Consider the following 21497-nt stretch of genomic DNA (forward strand, 5'->3'; position numbering starts at 1 on the left):
GCGCCACATTCCCCGCGAGCCTGCCACCCTGAGGGCTTGCGCCTCCCGCCGTCCAGAGCGGGGGCCACGCCGCAGGCTTCCGGGCGAGCTCTCGCGGGTGCGGGCTCGGACGCTGCGGAACCCGACGTGCAGGGGCTTGCTGTCCCGAGGGAGCGGGAAAGTGGCGACGCCTGGGGCTCGGGCGGGCCAGGCGCCCTGGAGAGCCCGGGACACACGGGGCAGAGGTCGCGGCGCGGCGGGGAGGCGGGGGCGGCGAGCCACCTGGGCGACGTGGCAGCCATTGCCGGCTCCCGAGACCGCTCCCCACACGGCCGCCCACCCGCCCTCTCGCGGCTGGTCCTGCGAGGCTGCTCTTCCGCGGCCGGACGGAGAGCGGCAGTGTCTCCCTGCCCGGCGCGCTCGCCGCGAGTCTCCCCCCTGCGGCCGCGGCTGCTCGGCGACCTAGCCGCGCCGGAGAGCGCAGCGGCGGCGGGAAAGGGTTGTGGCCTCGCTTCGGCCCGGCCTCGACGCCCTCGCCCGCTCCGGAAGCAGGTAAAGGCGGCGGGTGGGAGGCAGGCGGCGGCTTGGGGTGAGGGGCCCGGTGGGACGGGATCCCGGGTCCCTGAGCCGAAGCTGAGGCCCGGAGGCAGCGGCGGGGGCGCTGCGAGCGAACGCAAAGCTCTGAGCGCGGCGACGGGCACGGGGTGCCTGGTCCCCGGGCCCAGCCGCCGCACAGAAGGGAAGGAAGCGTCGGCGAGAGGCGGGCCCTGGCGCTCCGCCACAGGCCGGCGAAGGCTCCCCGGCCTCCGGGCGCCTGGCGGGCCTCCAGGCCCGGGACACACCCCCTGCCCCGCGGCTCCCCCGCGCTCCGCCCGCACTTGCCCTTGCGCCCCGGGCGCCCGCCCGCCCGCGGTGTTTCCAGCGGAGCCTTCTGGGAACTTGAGGCCACCTTCCCGAACACGTAGTCCTAGCAGCGCTGCTTATTTACTCACTTCCCCAGACCCAAACACGCTGCTCCTCCGCACGCACGCTCGGATTGGGGCTGCCGCGAGGATTCGTTCCCTTTCTGGGTTTCGCGCGTCCTGATCCTCCTTCATTCCCTACTCCCGGTATGCAACTCTGAGCCTGCCGGGACCTTCCTGGAGCCGTTGGGCCTTCGGGACCCTCTCCCAGCTCTCGGCGTGGAAATCCAGCTTCATTGAGTGAGTCATCTCACCCGGGGGCAGTTTCTTTTTTCACGCGGTTTTCGTACTTATATTTTTTACCCCCCTTTAAAGAGAGGTAGAGGAATTAAAAAACCCAAAAGCGTAGATGCCAGATCGCTCTCTGCATTGGAATCTTCTTTAGGGCAACCACATTGAGAGCTCAGATCTGATATCTGTGGCCGGGACAGGTTTGTACACATTCTTGCCATGCAGTGGTTGTAAGGTCTCCATAGCAGAGTTCTGACTTGAGGGCAGGATTGGCTGGTTTTTCTACTCGACTTCTTTAAGCCAATCAAGAAGCGCGGCTTGCCTGGAGACTGGTTAACTCAGAAAAGGTGGAGATTGGCTGAACTCTCGAGCAGAAAATCCTGGAAGTGAGCCTGGCGTTTTAGAAAAAGATTGGCAGCTCTCTTTGCTCTTCCACTTAAAAATAAAAGAATATTTGTTGATGCCACTATCGACCTTTTTACGCACTTTTAAAAAAATTTTTTTGAGACAGAGCCTCGTTATGTATTCCGGGCTGGGCTCTTCGGAGTCTAGACTGGCCTCGAACTCACATGCTTCTGCCTCAGCTTCCCAAGTGTTGGGGTTACGGTTTTATACAGTGTTTTATTTGGCCTCGAACTCACATGCTTCTGCCTCAGCTTCCCAAGTGTTGGGGTTACGGTTTTATACAGTGTTTATTTCAGATGTTTTCTGTCCAACCAGTTCTCTTTTGAAACTCGCTTTATTTTCAAGGAAATAATTCTTACATACCTTAAGGAATGTAAATAGACAATTTTTTATTTTTATAAGTGTGGTCCAATTTTCTTTTTTTTTTTTTTTAAGGTCAGAATGTAAATTTAACTTTTAGTTCCTATGCCAAATTTTAAATTGCCTTGTGAGAAATGGGGGTATGGCAAAGATAGTAGAACGGGAAACAGATGGCTGCTCATTATACAATTTAGTTAATGGAAAAAATGCCAACCTATGAAACAACCCCTACAAGTCAGTCTGCAGTTGACTGTTCTTTGAAAGGGAGGGAACGGGAGTCTAGAACATCATAGAAAAAAATGGGTTTTGTAAAGGTGAGCTTTTTCTGTCTTTATAGTATATCAAAGTAGATACAGGATCTTACACACAGTAGAGTAGACACAGTTTCTTACACATTGTAGACATATTTTTAAACGCTACGTATTTTTTTAAACCTTCCGTTTTTTCATGATTATGCATGTCTTTTGACATGTAAAATGTAGCTATTATGTGATATTTAGAAAATCTGTTTGCCATGGCAAGCAGTGTTACTTGATATCTATTAAATGCTTTTAAAAGTTGTATATTTTAGGTAAGAGGGAATTTTTTTGATATCTACCATATAGGCAGTGAGTAAGCCCTACAGCATCATTACCCTCATTTTCCTAGCAGTAAACACCGTGGTGTGTGTGTGTGCTAGTTTTAAGCGCTTTGCATATGCCATTGTATTTGAGTTTCACAACTGAAATTTTCACTGTTATTAGTACTGTTCTACAGATAGGGAGATAGAGACCAAGAAATGTTTAGAGAGTGGCTTTAGGTCACCCAAGTTGTGTATTTATATCACAAAGCCAAGATTAAGACAAACCTAGATCTTTCTGATCCAAAACTTCACTTTAAAACATTATTTTCTTTTTTAATTGGTACTGGGGATCGAACTAAAACTGTATGCTTGCAAGGCAGGTGCTTATGCCACTGAGCTAAATCCCCAGCCCCAACACATTATTTTCATAGCTTTCTGAAAGTAACTTTTGATACTTAGTAAATAACTACATCTACCAACTGTAAGATGTATTATCATTTTATATATCACTTCAAAAAAAAATCCCACAAAACTCCAAGTAAGTTGTGATGTGTTATTGATTCTGCAATGTGCCTCAACTACAGAAATATAAAACTGTGTCTTAAAATTGACAAGATACATTGGTTTGTCACTTGAGCATTTTCTTTTATTTTCTTTCTTTTTTGAGACGGGGCCTTGCTGTAGAGTTCACGCTGGCCTTGAGTTCACTATGTATCCCTCCAACTTATGCTGACCTCCAACTTATGCCTCAGCTTCCCAAGTGCTGGTGGCATGCACCACCATGCCTGGCCTCACCTGAGCATTTTCCCTTGCATATTGCCAGTAATTGACTTTGCTTATGTAAAACCATACATGTTTTGAATTTTGGTTTATTGAATTTATAAGTGTTTCCTTACTAAAGTCTTTTTTTTTTTTTTTTTAAAGTTCAGATTCTCCTTTAACTAATTATGTAGCCCAAGCTGGTCTTGAACTCATAGCACTTGCTGTAACTTTGAACTTGCTGTCTTGACCTCCATTGCATAGGTGTACATCACCATGTCTAGCCTAATATCTTAAAACACACCTATTTGATAGATTGTTTGGCTGTTGGAAGATAGGCTTTTATAAGGCTTAGAAATCTCAGCATTGTCCTTCAGTAATTATTAATACATCTAGATTAATCATTTCTGTCTGAACTCACATAACCAAAAATTAAAAGAGCATTTCATTAATTTCCTTGAGGAAGTAAACTGGCTAAGTTGGCTAGATTTTTATGATTACTAGTAAGTGGAGTTAGTGGATCAAAGAATAGGGTCGATTTCTTCATGTCTTTTTTTCATTTTATAACACATGTAATAAGTGCTTGCTATTAAATAGTTTGGGTGACTAACATGAATAATACTTAATTTTTCTGTTCCAAAGGCAAACAGCTTTAATTCTTTTTGAATGTGTGGTGTTGCCCGTTTAGAGTGTCTTCACTACTCTCCTTATCCTCCTCTCCCTGAACTCTACTAACCTACAACTTCAAGATGTGGGGGGTGGTATTTGTGATTTTTTTTTTTTTTTTGGTATTGTGACTCGAACTCACCACTGTGAGCTTGCAAGGCAGCCTCTTATACCGCTGAGCTAAATCCCCAGCCCTATGATGGGTTTTTAAGCCATGTAAATATCCCGCATCCTCATGGCAGTAGTCCAACATGGCAAAGTAGCCACAAAGAATACCTTATCAGACTTCTTCTTCCTGATTTAAGCCAGACTCCCTGTCTCTCCTTCCTGCGCATGCCAAGGATTCCCCAGTCCCCAGCCTGAGTACACTAACATGTAGCAATAATCCATCACTGTCATCTCACCAGACCCTTCCTCAAAAAAGGTAATCTTTTTTTTTTTTTTTTAATAATCCGTACCAGGGATCGAACTCACGACCGCCTGCTTGCAAGGCAGGTGCTTGATGCCGCTGAGCTAAATCCCCAGCCCCAAAAAGGTAATCTTTATAAGCGACCCCCAATTGTTTGTCCAAGAGGGTTCCCACATTCTCAGTGTGTAAATCTTTCCCATGCCTGCATTAAAGGTCTTTTTGCTGTTTTTTCCCCCCATTTCTGTGCCTTTAGATTGAGTCCCAAAAATAATCAATTTGTTGTAAAGTCATCTTCCTTCTTATGCATATATTGAATTACCGTATTGAGAACCTTTCCTTCATTAGGAGAGTTGATACTGAATCTTATTCACCAATTCTTCTGGTCTGTCATCATTCACCCCTTTCCAGAAATATGTCTATAGTAAATAAGTGTTGGTAGGACTGCCAGAGATACTTTAAAAATCCTCCCTCCAGCCCAGTTACTACACTGAAAATTCTTTTTTCAACCTAAAGGCTCTTTTTTGGTAGCTGGACTTTCAGAGCTTCATGACATGTTCATCTGGTACCTCAAACTCAGCATATCCCAAGCTTAAGTCATTATTGACTTGTTTATTCCTAAATGAACAAGAGTAGGGCATACTGGCTCTTTTCCATCTCATTTCTACAGAACAATTAAATTAGATAGTGCATGTGTGATGAGAATACAGTAAATAGTATGCACTACAAATATTGACTTGAAAGAAACATGGGCTATTTCTTACATACTGCTTTTTCTTTCACATTCTAGTTGATCTTTGAACCCTATTGAATTCCTTCTCGTTAGTGATCTCTTGAATCTGTTTACTTTTCTTCTTGTAGTGCTTGGAACTAAACCCAGGTCCTTGAACATGCTAGGCAAATGCTATAATGCTGAGCCACACTCCCAGCTGTTTTATTTTATTTTATTATTATTTTTAATTTCTTTTTTTCTGGGAATTGAACTCAGGACCTCACTCTTGCCAGGTAGGCACTGTGCTGCTGAGCTATATCCTTAGCCCCTATTTTTAAAATTTGAGATGTTTTGCTGAGTTGCCCAGATTGGCTTTAATCCGTGATCCTCCCACCACCTCCCAAATATCTGGGAATACAGGTATGCACCAACATTGTCAGTTAATCTGTTCTTTTGTTGGGGGAGGGAAGGGCTTTTTATTTTATTTTATTTTATTTTTTTGTCTTTTTCATTTTTATCGGTATCAGGGATCGAACTCAGGACTGCCAGCTTGCAAGGCAGGTGCTTATGCCGCTGAGCTAAATCCCCAGCCCTGGAGGGTCTTTTTAGAGACAGGGTCTCACTACGCAGTTCAGGCTGGCCTTGAACTTGTGTCTATAAGCCCAGGCTATTCTTGAACTCTCTATAGCCCAGGCTATTCTTAAACTCCCAGCAGTCCTCCTGCCTCAGTTTCCTGAGTATTGGGGATTACAGGTGTGTGTCACCATGACCAGCATTGTGCTTTTTCTTTATCCCTTTATCCCTACTGCTATCATCCATTGGTCAGTTTCACCTGTAGTTACCTCCACCTCCTGTCACCCCTCTCCCTTTTAATTGTAGCTGTAGTGATTTCTCTTGACACATTTGAGCATGCAGCTCTGCTGCTTAAGACTTTTTTGTATCTTTCCATTGCCTTCAGGATGTCTGAACTTAATTTGACTTTCAAGACTTTCAAAATTTGGCTTCTAGTTACCTTTTAGGTTCACTTTTGGTACTAGGAATTGAACTCATGACCTCGTGCTTGTCGGGCAGACACAAATAAATAAAAGGCTCATCCAATTCTTTTTTTTTTTTTTTCCGTACTGGGGATCGAACTCATGATCTTGTGCTTGCCAAGCAGGTGCTTATGCCACTGAGCTAAACACCTGGCCTGCAATCTATAGACTCTTGTCATGTTGTAATTGCTTATTTATCATCTCATGAGACATTGGTTAGGGTGTAAGAAAGAAAAGAGGTAAATTGAGTATGTTTTAAAAAAAATTATGTGATTTGCATGGTATATATTAAAAAAGGTAATTGTCATTTTGGGAGTTACCTAGTAGAGGTAGCTAAGATACAGTTTATCTGATGGATGAAAATTTTCAAATCAGGAAAGGTACAGTAGGCTCTTTCATAGCCTTAATGTAGAATGAATACCCTTTGACATCCAATTTTCCTCTATTCTGTTTCTTCAGTAGGAGTTTTGAAGTGAAAATGATTGAAATAATCTGTGGGAGGAAAACTGCTATTCACATGACCATTTAACAATTTGTGTTACGGAAGTTGCCATGAAGCGTTGGGTGGGAGCTTGCCCCTAGTTGGACCTTTCTTGTGCTTATAGTCGTGCATATGGGCTTTACTTCTCTAGCTACAGATAGTAGGACCTAGTTCCCGGCAGCACAGGCTTGTCCTCTTAGAGCCTCCATCAGAGACTAGGTCAGTTTGGCCATGTGTCCTTCTCTTGACCAGTTCCTGTAGCTGAGGGGATGCTGCTTAGTTTAGCCTAGGGCATGTGATGCCATTTTTAGCAGGGCCTTCTTAGTAGAAAACTGACTCCTGATAGGGATGGTAATGAGTTCTGGGCTGACAAGAATACCTGTTGTAATTTGTAACACTTTTGATTATGGGTTTTTAAAAAAATTTTTGGGGGAGTACCAGGAATTGAACTCACAGCCTCACACCAGGCAGACACTTGTTCCACTGAGCTAAACCCCTGCACCCTGTGGGTTTATTTATTTATTTATTGGTGCCAGGGATCATAACCTCATGTTTGCCAAGCAGGTACTTAGGCCGCTGAGCTAAACCCCACACTCGTGCCCTTCTATGGGTTTATTTTTGTAGGTACTTTATTTATGGGGAAGATAATGCTCTATGTTATAGATACAAATGCAGAAATGGTCAAATCCAGTATTTTGAAGAACTTCATTGGCTTGAGATGGTCTGTGCTAGGCATGTAACAAGTATGAGTGCTTGTTTGCTAAATGAGACACATCTGTGAGATGCTTACAGAGTAGTAGTTGAAACAAATAAATACAAAGGTATGCCTAAGGTGCAGTGAAGGCGCAGTCTAAATCAGATTTTGGGAGAATGGAAAAAGTTCCTGAAGGAAAATTAATTGAGCCGTACTCTGTTGCCAAGCAGTATGGCTTCAGTGGGATGAGTAGAGGGACTTGGGGCAGAGCGTGTGTGAAGCACAGAGATGTGATGTTGCCCTGCCTTGCAAGGGAAGCAGATAAATCCAGGTGGAGTAAAGTGCCCGGGGGGTGTGGGGAGTAGGAGGCCCAGGGTTGGTGAGAGGCCAGTCATAAAAGTCCTTAAATGCATTACCAAAGGACTTGAGCTTGAAAGCAACAGCAAATCTTTTAGGACTTGGCAGTGGTAAATCCCGCTGTGGCACCGTACCATAGGTTTGCCACCACTGCCCGGCCTTTTGGGCTTGATGCACCTCTGAATAGCTGTAGAGATGTGCCTGTCAGGGAGTTAACTGTGCTGAACAGGTTTTTGCTGGAGTCACAGGTGCTGAGGTCATGGATTTGGAGAGACCAAGAGTAACTGCAGTGAGAGGATTGGTGCAAAACCTGGGGAACAGTGACACTGAAAGAATGAGAGCAGGGATCCATGAAAGAGAGTAAGGTGCAGCCAGAGACACATCAGAGGAGTGGACCCTCCTGGTCCACAGACCTTGTCCAGTGACCCTGAGTGGATGTGTGAAGTGGCAGGTAGTACTCGACCCTAGATAGACTGTTGTTTTCTGTAAGTACTGTACATGTCTGTGATGACCTGTAACTTACAAATTAGGCACAGTAAGAAATTAGCAGTAGTAATTAATAATGCAGTAGAACAGTTGTAATAATAATGATGTGAATATGGTTTCCAAAACACTGTCCTGAACTCACCATTTACCTTGTGATGATGTTGGAAGGTAACAGTGGCTACATGATGAGATGAAGTGAGCTGACTGGCATAGGCATTATGATGAAGCATTGGCTGCTGTGCCCTCTTCACTGAACCTCAGAAAGCTGTTCTAAGCAGCAGGTACCATCCTGCTTCTTTCCCCACCAAGAGGTCATCCCTTTGGTCAGCGTATCCATTCTGTAAGCAGTACCCGCCATTGGTCACTTTGTGTCCCTTTCAGTTATCAGGACCACTGCATCATATTAGAGTACTTTTCCTTATGTAACCTTCAGCGGCACACACTTTAGGACTTAGGGACTGGTTTTTATTTTTTTATGGTATCAGGAATTGAACTCAGGACCTCATGCTTGCTAGACAGGCTCTGTGCCACTGAGTTGTATCCCTGGTTCTGGACTGTTTATTTTTGAAGTTTTCTATTAAATATTTTCAGACTGAGACTAACCACAGGTATCTGAAATCACAGAAAGTAAAATGGAGGATAAGGAAGGATGTTATAGATGGGGATGTTTGCATTGAGTCAGAGTCAACAGAGAGTAGAAGTTGAAACAATGAATATAAGCTACTTTTAAGCAACTAATACTATATAGGAAATATTACAAGTTTATTTGGTTTGAGTTAGAATTCCCCCAACCATTGTCAATTTTGGGTGCAGTGAAAAAAATTTTTCGATCATTCTTCCAGTGTAGGCATCTGAAATTTTTATTTGATGTCATTTGTAAAGACAGAAAGAAGGGCTGGCAGTTTTTTTGGTGGTGCTGGTTGGGAGGAAGGAAGCTGTGGAGTAGAGGAGTGAGTGTACTGTGGCACAGTCCTTGGGGAGGGTAGAGGTAACACATAGTAGAGTGTTAAGATCCAGTAGAGCTGTTTTGTCAGGGCACCAGGGTTGTTGACTGATTGTGAATGAATTCACTTCATTTCTTAAATTTCCCTGCCCTTCTCCTTTTCCCTTTCCTTCCCTCCTCTTCCTTGTTTTTTACTTTCCTTTTGCCTACCCTTTCTCTCCTTGTCTATCTCTCTTCTTTCCTCCCTCCGTGCTGGGGATGACCCCAGGGTCTTGCCCATGCTAGATAAGTGCTCTATCACTGAGTATATCCCCAGCCGTATTTCCCAGGATTCCATTCTGTTCTGTTCTATTTTTTCTTTCTTTGCTAGAGTAAGACAGTTTATTTGGAAAAAAGACGGAAAAGAAAGAAGATAGACAGCTGTCATGGGAGGCATCAGAGTTGAATATCCTCTGTTCTATTTCTTACTGTCTCTTTTGGATCAATAACTGTCCCTACTAAGTCACTATATTTTTTTCTTTATTGTTAAACTCTTCATATTTAAAAAAAGTTATGATGAAAAGTGCATAATATGAAATTTATTATCTTAACTGTTAAGTATGTGATAGTTGTGTTCACTCTTTACATCTTATTGTGCAACTTTTTCATCTTATAAAGCTGAAACTATATTTCACTGAACTTCTTTTTCTCTCTCCTCCCAGTCCTTAGCAATCAACATTCTACTTTTCTTTCTTTTTTTTTTTTTTGGTCTTTTTCGTTTTTACCGGTACCAGGGATTGAACTCACGACCTGCCTGCTTGCAAGGCAGGCACTTATGGCGCTGAGCTAAATTCCCAGCCCCAACATTCTACTTTTCATTATCATTCCTCACAAAGTTATCAATAATTCCCTAGTGCCTTCTACAGATACCATATTTAGCTTTCCTCACTTTTCCAAAAGTGACCTTCATTGCTGTTTAAAAAAAAAGAATTCGTTTCAATCAAGGGCTGCCCGTTGCATTTAGCTATCTCATTTTTTATAGACCTTGTCCGTTCTACCCATGCACCCTTTCACTCACCTGTCTTCTTCTTCATGCTGTTGACTTGCGAGCTCTGTTGAGACTTTATTTTGTATTGCTCGTTTTTTCCTCATGCTGCATTGTGGGTGCTCACTTGGTTCCCAATATCTAGACTGGCAACTGGGAGTTGAATTGAAAGTTGTGAGTAGACTTAGGTTAAACATTTTGGAAAAGTACTTCATATTGTTTCATGATAACAGGTATGTGGTATTTAGTTCCACTGTTCTAACTTTATCTTGATTACCAAGGTAAGGTGGTAACAATCTGAACGATCATTTCTTTTTTGCATCTAGAAATAATCTATGGGATAGTATTTTGCTATCATTGGTTTCTGTCAACTTTTCATGTAATGGAGGTTTAAAAATGTTTTGATTTATTTCTGAGGTTTTGTTATTATTTATTTGTGAAAGTAACAACTATAGGCCTATAATCACAGCACATGGGAGACTGAAGCAGGAGGATTACAAATTCAAGGCCAACCTTGCAAACTGGAGAATCTTTTTCTTAAAATATTAAAGCATGAGAGAGAGATACAGAACAGTGCTCCCTGGATTCAGTCCCTAGGACTGCCCCTCAAAACCCAACCAAACTAAACCAAAGCAAACCATACCAAACCACACCACAATAAAAAGTAAAACCTAGGTTTTTTCTTTCTCCCAGTTATCTTTGTTCTCATTTTGTTTTCAGTCTTCTTTTGAATAGCTCAAAAAACAACAGCCTAGATCAGACATAGGAGCTTGGGGAATGGGTCAGCTGAGGGGAGCTAGAGGGGAAAAGGAAGTGGAGGCAGCGGAGGAGCTCCGCTTGCCTGACGGCAGAGTCCTCATACCAACACCTGATCTAAGGGGGTGTTCCGACTTTTAATTGAAAACAACAAAATAAAATAGGAGCTTCTTTTCTCTCTTTTCATTGACCATACTTGATCACTACTTAATTGTGTTATGAAATGGTAATTACTATTATTTTCCATTGTTTTAGTAGTTAGTTGCCTGAATAAAGACTTAAATTTTCCGGCATCATCTGGGACTATTTTGTTACTTTGAAATAGTATTTTACTCAAAAAAGGGTGAATAAATGCTGTTTTTTCTCTTTATATCACTATTTTCACAGTGTAGTAGTCCTTTTAATGGCAGCAAATGAAATCTGTCTTTTTCTTTGGAATATCATGTGTGTTTATATTATGAATAGTCTTAGATTTTTCATTTGAGATTAAAAGTTGATATGTTTACTTTTACTATATAACATTTTATTTTACAGTAAGAAGACCTTGTGTTAGATGACAGGAAGAGCTGTAGAGTTTGCAAATGTCAACCATGGCCTTTCTAAGCGTGTTGGTAGCATCAATGCCAGAAAGACGGTAAGTGTTAAAATCTGAGGGCATAGGGCTAGGGTTTATAACTCAGTGGTAGAGTGCTAGGCTAGCATGGGTGAGGCCCTGCGTTCAATCCCTAGCAACACGCTTACATAGAAAATCGAAGGCATGAATGAATATTTTACACATTTTCAAGCTTGCATGTATACATTTGAGTGATTAAAAGAAAAATTTCTCATGGAAAGGGAAGTAATCTCAGATTTTTGTTAGTAGAATTTCTAAAAGAGCTGGGGGTGGTGTAAAATATATTGACTCAAAGCATCTAAAGAACTGTGTTTTAATGAGTTTCCCCACTTAAAGAGCATTTTATTTTCTCCCTAAAATGCCGTTTCTTGCTCTTTCATATTTATATGTCATTCATTAGCTATTCACAAATAATTTGGTATGGAACAATACTTAAATCCATGATTTCAAAGAGCACAGCTAGCTGGAGAGCTCAACTCATGCAGATGAACGTATTGTAGTTCCTTGTGGCTGTCTGGGAGGTCATTCTCCCTGGGCTTTATGGGGGTGGTTCAGGGAAGCACAGAGCTCTGCCTGTGATGTACAGTCCTTTTCCATGAAGGTGGAGATGAAGTTGGGCTGCATATTATTACAGCTTCTCTGAGTCCTTTCGGACTATGACCAAGGAGACAAATCAGGTTGAAAACATGTCCATTCGGAGTGGGGTGGAGAAAATATGTCAGTAAAGGCAACAAGGGAAATCTCTTGAGATAATTAAGGAGGGTCAGTACTACAGTAAGGCGAGAAGGTTATAGGAAATGTGGAAGGATTATAGAGAAGTACATCTGCCTGCCATTCTTTAGCCAAATGCCATGTATTTTTTAACAACTGGCTTTTACATTTATTTATTTGATTTATTTTTTGAGAAAGGGTTTCTCTGTGTAGTTTAAGCTGGCCTTGAACTTACTTTCTCTTCCAGGCTGGCCTCGAATTCATAGTGATCCTTTTGCCTCAGACTCCCAAGTGCTAGGGTTATAGGCATGTGCCACAATGTCTGACTGGCTTTTATATTTAATAGTGTATCTCAGAGCTCTGATTTCTACATACCACTTTATTCCTTTTTAACTGCTGCATGACATTTCTTTCTTTTTTGGTACTGGGGATCAAACTCATGACCTTATCCTGGCCAGGCAGGCACTTATGCTGCTGAGCTACATTACTGACCATGACATTTCAAAGAGGGATTTTGGCCATAATTTAACCATATTCTTTTGCATCAATATTTAAAATATCTTCAGTTATCAGTTATAGTTTTTCTGACATGTAGATATATTTTAAGATGATTAATGCTAGGTAAGATGGTGATGCGTACCCGTGATCGCAGCACTTGCTGGAGCAGGAGAGTTGAAAATTTGAGTCTCATGGGTAACTGAGCAAGACCCTGTCTCCAAAATAAATAAATACACAAATAAATAAAAAATAAGGATGTAGCTCAGTGGCAGATTGCCCCAGTTCACATTTTCTGTAAATACTATCTTTTTTAATGCTAGATGTGGTGGCACATGCCTATAATTCTAGCACTCAGGAGGATGCTAAAGCAAAAGGATTGCCACGAGTATGAAGCCAGCCTGGGTTGCATAGTGAAACTCTGTCTAAAAAAGGAAAGAGAAAAACTTGTGTTTTTTAGTGACATTCCCTTGGCACCTTCATGAAACTTTAGTATCTGTCTTTTTTTTTTTTTTTTTTTTTTTTGTCTTTTTCCTTTTTATCGGTAGTATCTGTCTTATACTCTTTTACTTCATTCCTAGAAAGAATGAAACCATCTAGTCCTGGGGTTTAATTTTGGGAAAGTTTTAAAGTACAGATTTTATTCCTTTAATAGATAAAAGATATCAGATTTTGATATTTTGATTGCCACCCCCCCCCACTTTTCCTTTCCTCCCTTTCCCTCTGCGGTCTCCTTCTCCCTCTCCGCTTTTTGTGGTACTAGCGATTGAACCCAGAGTCTTATACATGGTAGGCAAGTGTTCTACTGATGAGCTACATCTGCAGCCCTTTTTTTTTGAAACAGAATCTTGCTAAGTTGCCCAGACTGGCCTCAAATTTGTGATCCTCCTGCCTCTGTAGGCTTGTTTCACTATGCTTGGATTTATTCTTCTTTTCTAATACACAAATTTCTTTCTTTCTTTTTGGTGCCGGGGATTGAACTCATGACCTCGTGTTTGCCAAACAGGCACTTATGCCGCTGAGCTAAACCCCCAGCCCCTAATATACACATTTCTATATATATCATTTTTTATGCATGGTTTTAATTGTATTCCACAAATTTGGATATATAAAATTATTTGGTTCACAAGTTTCTAATTAACGTAGTGAGTTCTTCCTCAATTCACATGTAGAAGTGTGTTTCAATTTCAATTACTGTAATTAGATTCTAATTATTTTTGCTAGTGATGTCTAGCATAATTCCATGTGAATTTGAAAATAAAGTTAGCAAGTGTGAGATCTGAGTTCAATGCCTGGTACCTACCCCCTCAAAAAAAAAGTAAGTATAGTCTATGGTTGTCAAATTCACTGTTTTGTAGATATTAAGTCAAATTAGGTTTATAGAAGACTGAGGTGGTAGCTCAGCGGCACAGTACCTGCCTGGTAAGTTCAAGGTTGTGTTTGATTCCTTGTACAATATATATGTATATGTGTGTGTGTGTGTGTATAAAATGTTTATTGTATGACTGAAATCTGTGTCCTTATTGCTTTTACTTTGCCTCTTTTTTTCTCCTCCTCTCTTCTTTTTCCTCTAATGGTAACATCTTTGTAAAAATATAGTAGGAGATCAGTCAGGAAATTCACATTAAGTTACAGAAATCTCAAGTGGCTCTTTAATATGGACCTCCTCTTACTTTTGCTTTGGCACCAGTGATCTGTTCTCCTTTTCTGTAATTCTGTCATTTCAAGAATGTTGCACAGGTAGAATCATTCAGTATATCACTTTTTTCATTGTATATAATTCTCTGGAATTTCATCCAGGATTCTGTGTGGTCAGAGTGGGAGTTGAAGCTGGGCATGGTGGTGCATGTCCGTAATTACAGCTTTTGGGAGGCTGAGGCAGGAGATTACCATGAATTTGAGGGTAGCCTGAGCTACATAGCAACAACAACAACAAAAAACTACAAAAAATGTTAGCTGGTTTTCTTTCTTTCCTTTTTTTTTTTGTCTTTTTCGTTTTTATCGGTACCAGGGATCGAACTTACGACTGCCTGCTTGCAAGGCAGGCGCTTATGCCGCTGAGCTAAATCCCCAGCCCCCTAGCTGGTTTTCTTTTGCTGACTAGTATTTTATGGAGTGAGTGTATCTTAGTTTGACTCTTCATTCATTGACGGACATGTGAGTTGTTTTCAGTTCTGAGTTTTTCTGGATAAAATTGCAGTAGAGCTGGGCGTGGTGGCAGTGTTGTAATCCCAGCTACTTAGGAGGCTGAGGTAGGAGGAATACAGATTTGAGCTCACAGCTCAGTCTGGGCATTTCAGTTCTTTATATATCCTTGGGACTAGTCCTTTGGCAAGTATATAGTGAAAGAGTTTTTGGCAAGATAAGAGAGAGAATATAAAGTAAAAATAGCCATTACTCCCAGGAGGTGGAGCGATACCCATGACCGCCTGCGGCCAGGTCTCTGCTGGAACGCGGGGTATGGGATCTGTATGTTATCTCTGCCCAGGGGTGGCGCTTAGGGCGGGCATTGATGAGGCTGAGGAGCTGATTGGAGTTTTCTTCACGCAAACAGGAAGGGGAGTTGTAATTAAGGCTGAGGAAGAAGCAGGAAGTGGTAGGCGTCCCGCTTTGGTTTTCTGCCACGTTATACCACCGCCATAACCTAATTTATTCTAGGGCAAGAATCTTTCATATGGTATGTAAATATTTTTTTTTCCTAAATGTGGCCTGTCCTTTCATCATCTTTTTTTTTGGTCTTTCCGTCTTCTTAAGGTGTCTTTTGTGGAGCAAAATTTCGTTTTTCTTTTGTTTTTTTGAAACGGTCTCATTATGTAGTTTAAACATCTCTAAGTTGCAGCTGTATTCCAGGATGACCTTGCCTTGAACTCACAGGGGTCTTTTTTTTAAAATCGATACCAGGGATCAAACCCACACTGCAGGCTTGCAAGGCAGGTGCTTATGCCACTGAGCTAAATCCCCAGCCCCCACAGGGATCTTTTTACCTCAGGCTCCCCAATCCCAGGATTACAGGGGTGTGCCATCAAGCCCACTAAAAAGTTCTTGTTTGTTTATTTTTTTGTCTTTTTAAAAATTTTTTTATTTTGTTATTTATTTATTTATTTATTTTTTGGTCTTTTTCCTTTTTATTGGTACCAGGGATCGAACTAATGACTGCCTGCTTGCAAGGCAGGCGCTTATGCCGTTGAGCTAAATCCCCAGCCCCAAATTTTCTTATTTTGAAGGTAGTAAAATACAACAGAACAAGACAGAATAAAGGCAATCAAGACAATGCAGTGAATTTGGTATAGAACTTCACAGCAGGTTACCGGGATAACAGTAATAGGTATCACAGTATATCTCGTTATCTTCACAATATTTGTCCTTTCAATCAGGTATAGCAAAATCAAACCAAATACAGAACATGATAAGGCCTATCATAACAGAGTAGTGAATAGAGCAATAAATCAGAACAGAGTGAAACAGTGATAATGGTATTCGCTTTCAAAGAGATGGTGAAAGAAACCCCTCATATTTGCTATATTGCATAAGTCATCCTCCCAAGAGATGCTCAGACCTCAGGCTCTCTTTTGTTACTGGGGTTGGGGAAGGATGGGATGTTTGATTTTCAGCCCCCACCGCTGCGTGGGTTGCTTTGTTGTCCAGCACCCTAAGTTCCAACATGGCTGGGATCTTGGGCGATGCCGGCTGCCTGGTTTTCTCCCTGGGTCGCCTGCCGCTTGCTCTTTTTGTCTTTTTTTGAGACGAGGTTTCATTATATAGTTCAGGCTGGCTTCAACTCCTTGTGATCCTCCTGCCTCTGCCTCCCAAGTACTGGGATTACAAGTATATACCACAAAGTTCCCATTTTGGTGCAGTAAAAATTATATGGTTTTTGTTTTATTTTATAGATCATGTTTTTGGTGCTTTTTCTTACCTGTAAAAGCTGAAATTTTCTCCTTGTTTTTTTGGTTCCTCCCTGTAAAGTTTTATAGTGACCAGGTACAGTGACTACTTCTAGGTCGAGGTACTCAGGAGGCTAAGATAGAAGTTTGAGGCCAGCCTGGGCAATTTAGCAAGACCCTTTTAAAAAAAAAAATTAAAAATGCTGGGGATGTGGATCAGTTGTAGAATTTTTACCTTACATATGCAAGGCCCGAGGTTCAATCCCTAGTACTTCAAAAAGTCATAGTGTTATATCTTTGTGTATTTTTTTTTAATACTGGAAATCTAACTCAGGGTTTTGTGCTTGCATAGCAGGTACTATGCCACTGAGCTATATCCCCAGCCCATAGTTTTGTATCATATTAAAGCTTCGGTCCATCCCGAGTAACTCTTCGATGAAGTTTGTAGATGAAGATCAAGTTTTTCACCTATGGGTATCCACTTACTCCATCATCCATTGTATCATTTATCATCATTGATTGTATTTTTTCTCTGTTGACTTAGTTTTGCACCTTTGTCAGGAGCCATTTGGCAAGCTGGTGGTACCTTCCTGTTGTCCCAGCATTCTAGGTAGCTGAAGCAGGCTTGCAAATTTGAGCCCAGCCCAGGAAGCTTAGTGAGACCCTGTTTCAGAAAAAAAGGTGGAGGGTTAGGTATGATACTGAATCCAGTTCCCAGTATCATGAAAAAACCTTTGGAGTGTATTTGTTAGTGCATTTCTGGAGTTTCTGTTGTGTTCTGAGATCTATAATCTGTTATCAGGTCTGTGTATCTGTTATTTACTGATACCATAATCACCTAAATGCATTTTATGATTCTTCAAGTTGGGCTGATCTCATCCACTCTATAATTTGTCAGATTAGTACATGTATTTCATTTTTTGAGTGATTGTGAATGATACTGTATTTTAATTTCCATATCTGTTCATTGCTAGTAAATATATTGTGTTTTTTGTATGCTTAATTTGTGTCCTACAGCCTAGCTGATCTTTTTTTGTCTTTTGTCTTTGTGAGACAGGGTCTCGTTATGCAGTTCAGGGGTCTCAAGCTCACTTTGTAGCCCAGTCTGGTCTCGAACTTATAGATGTGTACCACCACAGCTGGCTAACCTTGCTGATCTTACTAGTTGGAGATTTTGTAAATTCCTTACCATTTTGTGTATAATCATGTCATTTGCAAATAGAAGCATTATTTTTTTTTTTAGTACTGGGAATTGAACTCGCACTTGTAAGGTAGGTGCTTATGGCAATGAGCTAAATCCCTGGCCCAGTACAGGTGCTGTTATTCTTTTCTTTTTATGTATGCTTTGCCTCCTTTTAATTAATTTATTTACTTAAAAATTTTTTTTGTTTTGTTTTGTCTTTTTGAGACAGGGTCTCGCTATGCAGTTCAGGCTGGCCTTGAGCTCACTTTGTAGCCCAGGCTGGTCTCGTACGCACAGTGATCCTCCTGCCTCAGCCTGCTTTACTTCCTTTTTTTTTTTTTAAATCTTACTTCACTAGCTAGATCCTCCAGCTTATGTTGAATAAAAGTGGCTAAAGTACATATCCTTACTGTTTTTCTGATTTTAAGAGGAAAGTATTTAGTATTTTCCCACCTAGTATAATGTTAGTTGTAATCTTTTGTAGATTCTTTTTAATGAGTTGTGATAGTATCCCTCTATTCCTGTTTTACTAGAGATGGTTTTTTTTATCTTGAATTGGTAATGAATTTTGCCAGACATTTTTCCTGTGTTATTTAACTTTTTCTTAACACTGTTCATGTAGTAGTTTTCACTAATTTTTAAATATTGAACATTTACATTCTTAGAATAGATTCTACTTTGTAGTATATAATTCTTTACATAATACATAAACTATATATGTATATATATGTGTAAACTATATACTTGACTTTGATTTGCTAATGTTTTGCGAGGATTTTTTTAAAGGTAGCGATATTTTTTTTTTTCTTTTTGTTTTTTCCCCTACCCTCCCTTCAATCCTACTCCTTTTTATTTATAAAAGCTTTGTTTCCATGTTTTCCTCTTACTGTTTTTTTCTGTTGTCCCTTTTTTCCTCCCTCTCCACTCCATACCCTTCTCATTTTCTTCCATTTCACATTATCTCTTATACCTTTTGGTCCTTATTTACAGTTTTGGTTTCTCACACTACAGAAATCTTGATATTTACACACATATGTCTGATGTATTTAAGAGTAGGGCCTTAAGGTGCATCTGTTTAGCTAGAAATGCTTCAAGTGTATCCTTTAAGGCAGAGGAGTACTCCCTTGTGTTCCACCTCTCTTTTTTTTTTGGGTACCAGGGATTGAACTCATGACCTTGCATTTGCCAAGCAGTCAATTGTGCTGCTGAGCCAAATCCCTGACCCTCCTCCTCCTCTTTATGCATTCATAGATTCATAGATACTTGGGTTATTTCCAAGATTTTAGGTATTATAAACATAAGTGTGCATATATCATTGTGGTATGATACTTTTAATTCTTTTGGGAAGATACCAAGAAAGGGAATAGCTGGTTGATTTTTTTAGTTTTTTTGAGGATTTTTTTCTTATTTGAATTGTTTATTGGGTATATTTTAGGTATATATAATGATCACATTCATCATGGGGAATTTGTACTTGTACATGATGTAGCTTGGTCCCCCCCCTTCCCACTTTTCAATCCCTCTTCCCCTCCTGATTACAAAACCTTTGTTTCCATTTTTCTCACCATTTTTTTTCTTTTCCCTTCCTTTCTGTTTCTTTCCTTTCTACCTCCCCCCTCCCTAGTTGCTCTTCCTATTTTAACTTTTTCTTGCTACTTCCCAATATCTACTGTACATTACGGTTCGTATTTACACTTTTGGTTTCTGTGAGGGATTTTTGTATCTGCAGTCATAAGGGATACTGGTGGATAAATTTTGTTTTTGTACTGTTTTTGTTTGGTTGTGAATCAGGATAGTAAAAGCCTCTTAAGTGTTTTTTCTTTTTTTTTTTTTTTTTGAAGATGCTTTATAGAATTAGTGTTAATTTTTCAAAATGTTAGAATTCTCTATTCAAACCATTTGGTCCTAGATTTTTGTTTTAAGAATGTGAATTTTATTAATAATCATATATATGTATTTTTTTTCTATTGGGTGAGTGATGATAGTGTATATCTTGGAGAAACTGGTCAGTTTTATGAAAGCCATTACATTTTTCTGTGTAGAGTTAATCTTTTCCTTTGTTAGCCTTTTAATGTGTGTAGGATCTGTAATGATACCTGCTTCATTCCTGATGTTGGGAATTTGTATCTTTTCTCATTTTTCTTTCAGCTAGATTTGTCAGTTTATTGACCAGTGAATAGTAGTTTTTAAAATTCATTTTCTGTTTTCTTTTTCCTGTTTCAGTCTCACTGATACCTGTTCTTTCATTTATCCTTTTTTCTGTCTGCTGAGTTGAGTTTATTTTGCACATGTGTTTCTAGGTTCTTGTGATAGAAACTTAGAATTTTTTTTTAAAGTGAGATAGTGTCTTGCTATGTAGTTTAGACTGGCTTGACCTCACTGTGTGGCCCAGGCTGGCCTCAGACTCATAGTGCTCTTTGTATGTCAGCCTCTGGAGGGCTGGGATTATAGGAATGTGCCCCAGGCTTGGTGAGATTTAGATTATTGATTGGAGACTTTTTTTCCCCTTTTCTAGTTTCACAAGCTAGATCTTCCATTATTATGTTGAATAAAAAGTGGTTAAAGTAGACATTCTCACTACTTAATAAAAATTTTCCTATTTAATATATCCTATAAATTTTAAGGGATGTATTTCAATTTTCGTTTATTTCAGTATATTTAAACAGTTTTCCTTGAGATGTCATTCTTGACCCATGGTTTGTTTAGAAGTATATTGTTTGAAGATTTTCCTGTTATCTGTCTGTTACTCATTTCTACTTCTATTTTGTGTAGTTGAAGGAGGTACTCTGCTTTTTGTACTTCTAAGTTTGTTAAGGTTTATTATACAGCTTAGATTTTACTGTTTCTTGATAGTGGTTCTATGGGTGTTTGAAAAGAACGTGTATTCTGGGGCTGTTAGGTGAAATGTTCTGTAGATGCAGTGTTGACTACATCCTTAATTATTATTGTTGTTTTGTTCTGTGTACTTGGGATTTTCTAATAGTTTTTATAAATTGTTAATGGAGCAGAATTAAAACCTCTAACTGTAATGAATTATCTCTTTTTACTTCTGTCACTTTTTTTCTTCACCTGTTTTGTAGCTAGTTGTTTGATATTTAGACATTTAGGGTTGCTCCATGTTCCTAGTGGATGGATACTTTTATCATTATGTAATGTCTTTTTTTTGTTTCTGTTACTTTTCTTTGTTTTGAATTCTTATGTATAAAAATGTGATTTTATTTAATTTTAATTTAAATAGGCACATGTGGCTGGTGGATGCTATGTTGACAGTGCAGTTGTGGAAGGTGGAGAGAGTTATGACACAAATTTAATAAAAAGGTAAATTTTATGTAGGAGGTGATTAAGGGTAATGGGTGATAGCGGAAGGGGGAAATCGGGGCCAAGGGATTGGGGTATTTGATTTTCGGTTGGCTAGTTAGGATTGGAAATGATTGAATATGATACTTGAACAGAGGATTTGAAAGAGAGAAGGGGAAGAGTATTTCTAGTGCTAGCAGGGAGGCAGACCATTGTAACAACTTAGGGTTTAGGGAAAATCCTAATCATTCTGGTTGTTATGTTGAAAATAGAATGTCGGGGACAAGGGTACAAGCAAAAAGACTAGTCAGGAGATAGAAACACAGGAAAGATGATGGTCGTCAGACCAAATAGAGCAGATTTTGGGGAAGATACCAGATTTTGGGTACTTTAAGTTCAAAATGTTACTAGACACATGCAAACAGATCATAAGGAGGTGGCAGTTCTACGCCAGATACATGGATTCCTGCCTTTGTGGAGCTTATCTTTTACTGGAC

At 40.3% G+C, this 21497-nt stretch overlaps 1 protein-coding gene across 10 annotated transcripts in view; it reads left to right on the forward strand.

The window, feature by feature from the left end:
• Positions 1-391: 391 nt before the first annotated feature.
• The window catches only part of N4bp2 (NEDD4 binding protein 2), an 80106-nt gene continuing 59000 nt past the window's right edge, over positions 392-21497 (forward strand). For 5 of the 10 annotated variants that reach the window (XR_010044708.1, XR_010044709.1, XM_063240640.1 and 2 more), the window contains exons 1-3: positions 392-531; positions 11352-11451; positions 20942-21021. The gene's annotated coding sequence lies outside the window, so the exon portion shown is untranslated. Of the gene's footprint in view, positions 532-940; positions 1182-11351; positions 11452-20941; positions 21022-21497 lie in introns of those variants that run through there. The other 5 variants (XM_063240644.1, XM_063240646.1, XM_063240645.1 and 2 more) reach the window with 3 other exon arrangements.

The sequence above is a fragment of the Cavia porcellus genome, unplaced genomic scaffold, assembly GCF_034190915.1.
Source record: "Cavia porcellus strain 051 isolate PalLab524CR breed Dunkin Hartley unplaced genomic scaffold, mCavPor4.1 scaffold_30, whole genome shotgun sequence".
NCBI classification, from domain to species: Eukaryota; Metazoa; Chordata; class Mammalia; order Rodentia; family Caviidae; genus Cavia; species Cavia porcellus.